This window comes from Siphateles boraxobius, unplaced genomic scaffold (assembly GCF_051911475.1).
Source record: "Siphateles boraxobius isolate OS27281-9 unplaced genomic scaffold, OSU_SipBor_1 5, whole genome shotgun sequence".
In the NCBI taxonomy this organism is placed as follows: Eukaryota; Metazoa; Chordata; class Actinopteri; order Cypriniformes; family Leuciscidae; genus Siphateles; species Siphateles boraxobius.
This window is the reverse complement of record NW_027509141.1, coordinates 4,183,446-4,191,996: the sequence shown is the minus strand read 5'-3', so window position 1 is coordinate 4,191,996 and position 8,551 is coordinate 4,183,446. Positions and strand designations below refer to the sequence as shown.

The 8,551-nt window shown below is 42.5% G+C and overlaps 2 non-coding genes across 2 annotated transcripts; both read left to right on the top strand.

Moving 5' to 3' along the window:
* Positions 1–2,250: 2,250 nt before the first annotated feature.
* trnay-gua (transfer RNA tyrosine (anticodon GUA)) lies at positions 2,251–2,337 on the top strand. The gene is given in 2 exon segments: positions 2,251–2,287; positions 2,302–2,337. It is a non-coding gene; the product is annotated as a tRNA-Tyr (tRNA).
* A 1,806-nt stretch (positions 2,338–4,143) lies between these two features.
* trnay-gua (transfer RNA tyrosine (anticodon GUA)) lies at positions 4,144–4,230 on the top strand. Its single transcript is given in 2 exon segments — positions 4,144–4,180; positions 4,195–4,230. It is a non-coding gene; the product is annotated as a tRNA-Tyr (tRNA).
* The last annotated feature ends 4,321 nt before the right edge of the window (positions 4,231–8,551 follow it).

Below are 8,551 nucleotides of genomic sequence, written 5' to 3'. Positions count from 1 at the left end.
TTACCTTCAGTGAGTTCCTGACTGTGCTCCAGCTAGCTGCCAATCTTGCTAATGAGAGACCCATCGACGCCAGAGTTCAGAGCCGAGAAGAACAGATCCAGTACATCACGCCAAACAACTTGTTGCTTGGTCAAGCCACACAAAGTGGAGACTTCAAAACTATCGACTACATCATTTATCCATTCGAGAGACTCAGAGAAGTACAAACTATAGTCAACAACTTCTGGATGTCCTGGAGCCAACTTGCTGGTCCGAACCTATTCATTCGCAGTAAGGGCATACCACTGAAAGGAACGTTGCCGTTGGAGACATAATTTGGCTCTGCGACCAAAACGCACTGAGAGGGCAGTTCAGGCTGGCAAAAGTCATTGGTGTGAATCCTGATTCCAGGGGTGTCATTCGAGATGTTTATGTGAGGGTCTCTCTTAGCTCCAGCATTTCGGTGAGAAATCAAAAACCTGGTGCCAGAGATCCTGAATCGAGTACCATTCTGCATCTGGACGTCTGGCGCCTTGTGGTCCTCGTACCTGTGGAAAATCAAGTTGGAGACCAGCCACTTGAGAGTGCGATCTTTCCAGGCATCGCCACGTAAATATCGAGTGGGAGGTGTCGCGCTATCCCAGTGGAGGTGTGGCTGTCTTCCGTGTACCCATTGTTTCCTTCTGTATGCCGTCTCCCTTGTGCGGCGCGCTGCTGCATACTCGACCAGGTGATGGAAATTGAGGTAATTAGAAGCTCGCGCCCAGTTCAATCAGTTAACTTTAAATACGCGCATCAGTCATTTGACTGGTATGCGACGATTTATGAGGACGGCAGAAACTCACACGAATTCACTGTGAGGAACTGGGACTTTTGATCATGACGGGCTATCGGTAAGCTCACATGGACTAGTTTTACTAAGACTCTTGTTTTACATGAACTCTCTCATGTTGAATCCTTTTGTCTGTTTGATATTCAATGTAATAAATATGTGTTAATGTTGCAGATAAAAGTGTTAATGTTGTGGGTAAAAGTTTTAAAGTAATTGTTTCATGACTTAAAGCGATATTAAACTAACTGTAAATGCTTAAGTTGATGATTAAAAAGAAATAGAAATTAATCTAGAGAGAAAGGCTAATATAGTGGAAAAGTCATTTTTGTGTACAAATGGTAGATTAATATCTAATTAGGTGACAGTAATCAAATAGAAAATGCTTTATATATGGTTCCTGTAGAATGCATTTAATCTTTCCTGTATTGAGAATTACCAAATATTCAAAATGCTTTTTGTATTGTATTTGAAGGTTTTTCACCTACTGTTACTACTGCTATTACATCTGATTCTGTACCTGTTCAACTGAGAAGAATAAATCTTGTTTGAGTGAAGTCCGAAGTCTTGTCCTTTTCAAGTGTGGACAACTCACAGTTAGACAACACTTGACAATGTGAGGCCTCCATCTCGAAGGTTTTTGTACCAGGCCCCTCATCTGACCCCTTCCTGATGTTGGCTCCAGGTCTGTTAATAGCATGAGAACAAGTAGATGTCATGACAGGCTTCAGCCCGGTCGAACACAAACAGTTAGGTGGGCCACTGGCGTAATGGATAACGCGTCTGACTACGGATAAGAAGATTCTAGGTTTGACTCCTGGCTGGCTCGCTCTGCCTCTTTTACTACGCTGTCAGACCTTAGCCGTTTTATTATTTCATTTTATTATCCCATAGTTTTTGTTATTAATATTATTGGATTGGTTGAGAAATATTAAAAATTGACAGTCCAACAATAGGCTGCTTTGTCAGTAGGATAACAGTTACCATACAATACTATGCGTCTTTTCAAATGCATTGCATGAGTACTGTCACAAGGACCTTGCTTTACGATCAGTTTATAGTGTCTATTATGCCATCGCAGGAATCGGAGGAAACTGAACCCCCTTGGCGAGGCAAATGAGAGCTCCCTCTGTTGGAACTGATGAAATTGAATTCAGTAAACATTCCCGTCGGATCATTCCCATGTGCTTAAAGGGGGCGGTCACACACTTTAAGCAAAAGGGCCTGCTCCAGGTAGAGCGAAGATCCCGTATGGTCTAGCGGTCAGGATTCCTAGTGTTCACCCAGGCGGCCCGGGTTCGACTCCAGGTGTGAGAAGATTGAGTTGCCTTTGCATCACTTAATGGAAACAACCAGCACGTATGTCTGTGCTAGTAGCAGTTCTAGCCAGTGGCAGAGCTTCAGCAACCTGATATGTTGAGGTTCTGTCACCAATCAGTGTGCCTTCGATAGCTTAGCTGGTAGAGCGGAGGACTGTAGTTGGCAAGTTGGCAATCCTTAGGTCGATGGTTCGACTCTGGCTCGAAGGAGGTCTTTTTCACACATAAACATTTCCTTGGCCGTGCTTCTCGACGAGGGCGTCAGCGCTTGAGTTCGTAGTTCGGCATTTTACAATCACGTCCTCCGGTGGTGGGCAAAAGCTCATTACCTGACCGGGAACCGAATTCTAAACACTAGACCACCAGGGAAGGTCTGTTGACGCCTGCCCCTCAAGCCCGGCTTTTGGCCTCTACCAGATTATGCAGCAAGACCACTAATACTTGTATTTTCCTTCAGGAGAAGAGACGTCACTGACCCCTGACCCTGGATCCCAGTTCTTCCGCTGAAAAACTGTCACAGACTCTGTAGGAATATCCTAACAACACCACAACTTGCCATGAAAACAAAGCAACCAAGATCCCCAACATGTGACTCCTCCATCTCAAAGGTTTTTACAGTTTTTTGCAGACGTCTCTTTGAGAAACTGTCACAGACTCTGTAGGAATATCTGAAGGGAATGTTTACTGAATTCAATTTCATCAGGCTCAACAGAGGGAGCTCTCATTTGCCTCGCCAAGGGGGTTCAGTTTCCTCCGATTCCTGCGATGGCATAATAGACACTATAAACTGGTCGTAAAGAAAGGCCCTTGTGACAGTACTCATGCAATGCATTTGAAAAGACGCTGCAGCGACAATGACTTTTGTAGGGAAATTATTAACTCAACCTGATATGTTGAAGTTCTGTCACCAATTAGTGTGCCTTAGATAGCTCAGCTGGTAGAGCGGAGGACTGTAGGTGGCAAGATGGCAATCCTTAGATCGCTGGTTCGACTCTGGCTTCGAAGGAGGTCTTTTTCACACATAAACATTTCCTTGGCCGTGCTTCTCGACGAGGGCGTCAGCGCTTGACTTCGTAGCTCCGCATTTTAAAATCACGTCCTCCGGTGGTGGGCAAAAACTCATTCCCTAACCGGGAATCGAACCGGCAGTGAGAGCGCCGATTCCTAACCACTAGACCACCAGCGACGGTCTGTTGACGCCTGCCCCTCAAGCCCAGCTGTTGGCCTCTACCAGATTTTGCAGCAAGACCACTAATACTTGTATTTTCCTCCAGGACAGGAGACGTCACTGACCCCTGACCCTGGATCCCAGATCTTCCGCTGACAAACTGTCACAGACTATGTAGGAATATCCTAACAACACCACAACTTGCCATGAAAACAAAGCAACCGAGATCCCCATGTAAGGCCTCCATCTCGAAGGTTTTTATAGCAGTTTTTTGCAGACGTCTCTTAACCTGGATCCCACTTCTTCCACTGAGAAACTGTCACAGACTCTGTAGGAATATCCTAAAAACACCACAACTTGCCATGAACACAAAACATTTAAGATCCCCAACATGTGAGGCCTCCTTCTCTTTTCAAATGCATTGCATGAGTACTGTCAAAAGGACCTTGCTTCACGACCAGTTTATAGTGTCTATTATGCCATCGCAGGAATCGGAGGAAACTGAACCCCCTTGGCGAGGCAAATGAGAGCTCCCTCTGTTGAGCCGGATGAAATTGAATTCAGTAAACATTCCCTTCGGATCATTCCCATGTTCTTAAAGGGGGCGGTCACACACTAAAATCAAAAGGGCCTGCTCCAGGTGGAAAGAAGATCCCGTGTGGTCTAGCGGTCAGGATTCCTGATTTTCACCCAGGTGGCCCGGATTCGACTCCCGGTATGGGAAGATCGAGTTGCCTTTGTATCACTTAATCGAACAACCAGCACGTACGTCTGTGCTAGTAGCTGTTTTAGCCAGTGGCGGAGCTTCAGCAACCTGATACTTTGAAGTTCTATCGCCAATCAGTGTGCCTTCAATAGCTCAGCTGGTAGAGCGGAGGAATGTAGGTGGCAAGTTGGCAATCCTTAGGTCGCTGGTTCGACTCCGGCTCGAAGGAGGTCTTTTTCACACATAAACATTTCCTTGGTCGATCTTCTCAACGAGGGCGTCAGCGCTTGAGTTCGTAGTTCGGCATTTTAAAATCAAAAGCAAAAGCTCCTTCCCTGACCAGGAATCGAACCCTGGCCGAGCGCCGATTCCTAACCAGTAGACCACCAGGGAAGGTCTGTTGACGCCTGCCCCTCAAGCCCCGCTGTTGGCCTCTACCAGATTTTGCAGCAAGACCACTGATACTTGTATTTTCCTCCAGGAGAGGAGACGTCACTGACCCCTGACCCTGGATCCCAGATCTTCCGCTTACACACTGTCACAGACTCTGTAGGAATATCCTAACAACACCACAACTTACCATGAAAACAAAGCTACCGAGATCCCCAACATGTGAGGCCTCCATCTCGAAGGTTTTTATAGCAGTTTTTTGCAGACGTCTCTTAACCTGGATCCCAGTTCTTCCACTGAGAAACTGTCACAGACTCTGTAGGAATATCCTAACAACCCCACAACTTGCCATGAACACAAAAAATTTAAGATCCCCAACATGTGAGGCCTCCATCTCGAAGGTTTTTGTAGCAGGCCCCTCATCTGACCCCTTCCTGATGTTGGCTCCAGGTCTGTTAATAGCATGAGAAAAAGTAGATGTCATGACAGGCCTGTGCCCAGTCGAACACCAACAGTTAGGTGGGCCAGTGCCGCAATGGATAACGCGTCTGACTACGGATCAGGAGATTCTAGGTTCGACTCCTGGCTGGCTCGTTCTGCCTCTTTTACTACGCTGTCAGCCCTTAGCCGTTTTATTATTTCCTTTTATTATCCCATAGTTTTTGTTATTAATATTATTGGATTGGTTGAGAAATATTAAAAATTGACCTGTCTAACAATAGGCTGCTTTGTCAGTAGGATAACGGTTACCATACAATACTATGCGTCTTTTCAAATGCATTGCATGAGTACTGTCACAAGGACCTTGCTTTACGACCAGTTTATAGTGTCTATTATGCCATCGCAGGAATCGGAGGAAACTGAACCCCCTTGGCGAGGCAAATGAGAGCTCCCTCTGTTGAGCCTGATGAAATTGAATTCAGTAAACATTCCCTTCGGATCATTCCCATGTTCTTAAAGGGGGCGGTCACACACTAAAAGCAAAAGGGCCTGCTCCAGGTGGAAAGAAGATCCCATATGGTCTAGCGGTCAAGATTCCTGGTTTTCACCCAGGTGGCCTGGGTTCGACTCCTGGTATGAGAAGATTGGGTTGCCTTTGCATCACTTAATTGAAACAACCAGCACGTATGTCTGTGCCAGTAGCAGTTTTAGCCAGTGGCGGAGCTTCAGCAACCTGATATGTTGAGGTTCTGTCCCCAATCAGTGTGACTTCGATGGCGGTACCTGACAGCCGTGCGTCTGTAAAATCAATCCAATACAATGACGAGCTCCATCTTTTACAAAACCAATTACCTTACGAGCTCCATTGTTGGCCGCCCAATGAAATGTCAAGGTCCATCTTTCTTAGACCAATCCCCGCACATAGTCCATTTTTGTCCATCTTTGAGTTTGAGCAGATTCCATCCAATCTCCGCTCAAATTCTCTTTTTTGGCCGTCCAATGAAATGGCAATGTCCATTTTTTATACACCAATCACCGCACGTTGAGCATAAACATCACCGCTGTTATTTATATTCCGCTCAGCTAACGTTATGTTATTTATAGTTATTGTATTTATTGTTAATGAACGTTTTCTGTATTTTAGGAATAGCAAGATTGCTCTGTAAAACGATCAGGTAAGTTAACTTCTTTAAACTTTATTGTCCTCAAAGGCAATTCTTTATGTAAACAGCAGTATACACATGCACATATAACAACACATATCACAACATAACACACCGATTACAATCAATCATTTAAAAACCTAATTTCAGCAGGTATAAAGGAATTTCTGTATCTATTTGATTTACACAAGGGGAGTTTAAATCTCCGTCCTGAAGGAAGTAGTTGAAGTTCACTACATAATGGGTGAGTTACATCAGAAAGGACTAACTGGCCCTTCCTAATCATCCTATGCTCATAAATTTGTGTGATAGTCCTTAAGTCAATCCCAACTATCTTGCTACACATTGTAACTATGCTTGTCAACTTCCTCCTATTCTTAACATTAAGATTACCATACCAACAAATAATAGAAAAACTTAAAACAGCCTCGATAAAACAGGTATAAACATTTTCATGAAAGACACGTCCATGTTAAAGGTTCGAAGTTTCCTTAGAAAATACATACGCTGAAGAGCCTTTACTCTAATGATATCAGTGTTTGCCTCAAATTGTAGTTTGTCATCAATTACAGTCCCTAAATATTTATACGGTGTAACCACTTCTACCTGATGTCCCTTTATAACAGAAGGCAACACAGGTACAGAGTTCTTCTTACGGAAATCAATGAACATCTCTTTTGTTTTTGAAGCATTAATATTTAGAAATGAAGCATCACACCATTGGATAAAATGATCGGACACTGGACCAAAGTCTGATTCAAACTCATTAAGAAGCGACACAATCACAGAATCGTCCGCAAATTTGACAATGTGTCTCCCATTAAAAGTACTACGACAGTCGTCAGTATATAAAGAAAACAAGAGAGGGGACAAAACGCAACCCTGTGGAGTACCAGTAGAAGACAACAATACATTCGACAACACTCCATTGACACATACTCTTTGGGATCTATTTGTTAAAAAATCCGCCAACCAACACACAATGTTAAAATCTAAGTGAAAATTATCAATCAATTTCTTTGCCAAAATAAAAGGCTTAACACAATTAAAAGCAGAAGAAAAATCAATAAATAGCAAACGTACATGATTTTTTTTGCCTTCCAAATGTCTTAAAATCATATTCAGTAGGGTACAGGTGGCATCATCAACTCCTCTGCCAGATCTGTATGTAAACTGCATAGGATCAAGTGCTGACTGTGTTAAGGCTAAAATCTCCTTCCTTACTATTTTTTCAAAAGATTTCATAACCAAGGAGGTTAGTGCAACAGGCCTATAATCTTCCAGAGAAGGAGAATTTCAAACGAGGGACTTTAGAAAGTTGTAATGATTCATTAAAAATAAATGAATAAATCCCTGAAAGCTGCTCTGCACAGTTCCTCAACAGCCTACCACCAATGTTATCAGGGCCTGGACTTTTCCCAACCTTAACCTGTTTAAAACAACTACGTACATCAGCTTTATTAATTTGAAATTCAACAATAGTATTCTCAGTCACTGAATTCCCACAATAATCAGACAGTTCTTTTGAAAAATCATGATTATCAAAACGTGTATAAAAAGAGTTAAAATCATCAGCTAACGTTAACTGTCATTGTGTAAGTAATAGGGTATAATTGTCGCAGCTCAATTTGTAATGTAAATAGTTTTATCCGATTTTCAGTCAACAAGCAAACCTTATTTTTTTGTATAGGTAACGTTACCTAACGTTACGTTAGCTATAGCTAACGTTATCATCGAGCTTGGTAATTGTACATTTTTGTCAGTAACGAAACTTATTTTGTTTTCTGACAGGATTAACTAGTAAAATAGCATATCTGATAACGTTAGTGTTTGTTACTTCATAGGAAATGGATACATCAATGTACAATAAAAATCTCATTGTACTAGTCTACTGTAACACTGGCATAAAATGTAACAAAAATAAATTTGGATAATGTCTAACTGTTGGGTGTTTGTTTAACTTTTATACACCTGTGGTAAAAAATGACCAGTCATAAGTGAATGGATGAGAATACAATAAGTATGTGAGGGTTTTGTAAGGACGAACCCACTTGCAGACAGTTTGCGAAAACACACAAGGTTTATTTGACAAAAAGGGAAAACAAAACCCACGATGGGGAAAAACAAGACTGAAGGGCAAAAACAAAGACTAACAACTAGTGATGTTACGTATGACACTGAAGCTTCGATGTGCGTATCGCGAAAGCGAAGCAATTTCTATTGAAGCCCAGTATCGGGGTGTTTATTGGTTTCCCAGAGGTCACGTGATCGATGACAAATGAAGCCTCACTTTCTGTCCAATCACGTGCGCGTTTCGCTTTGGGTGTCAGAAGGCTCGAAGGTCATTGTTGGCTCAGTCTGGTTGATGTGTTTGTGAGGAGAGTGCTGTACTTTGAAAGTTAATCAATACATTACATTTAAATAACCAAAACTACTTATTATTTTTTTGTTGTTGTTGTGTCTTTTTGTTTTTGTAAGATTGTTGCACTTTTGGTGTTTTTTTTTAGGTAATTTGGTGTTGGTATTTGGGTGTTTGGTGAAGGGTTTGTATTTAGA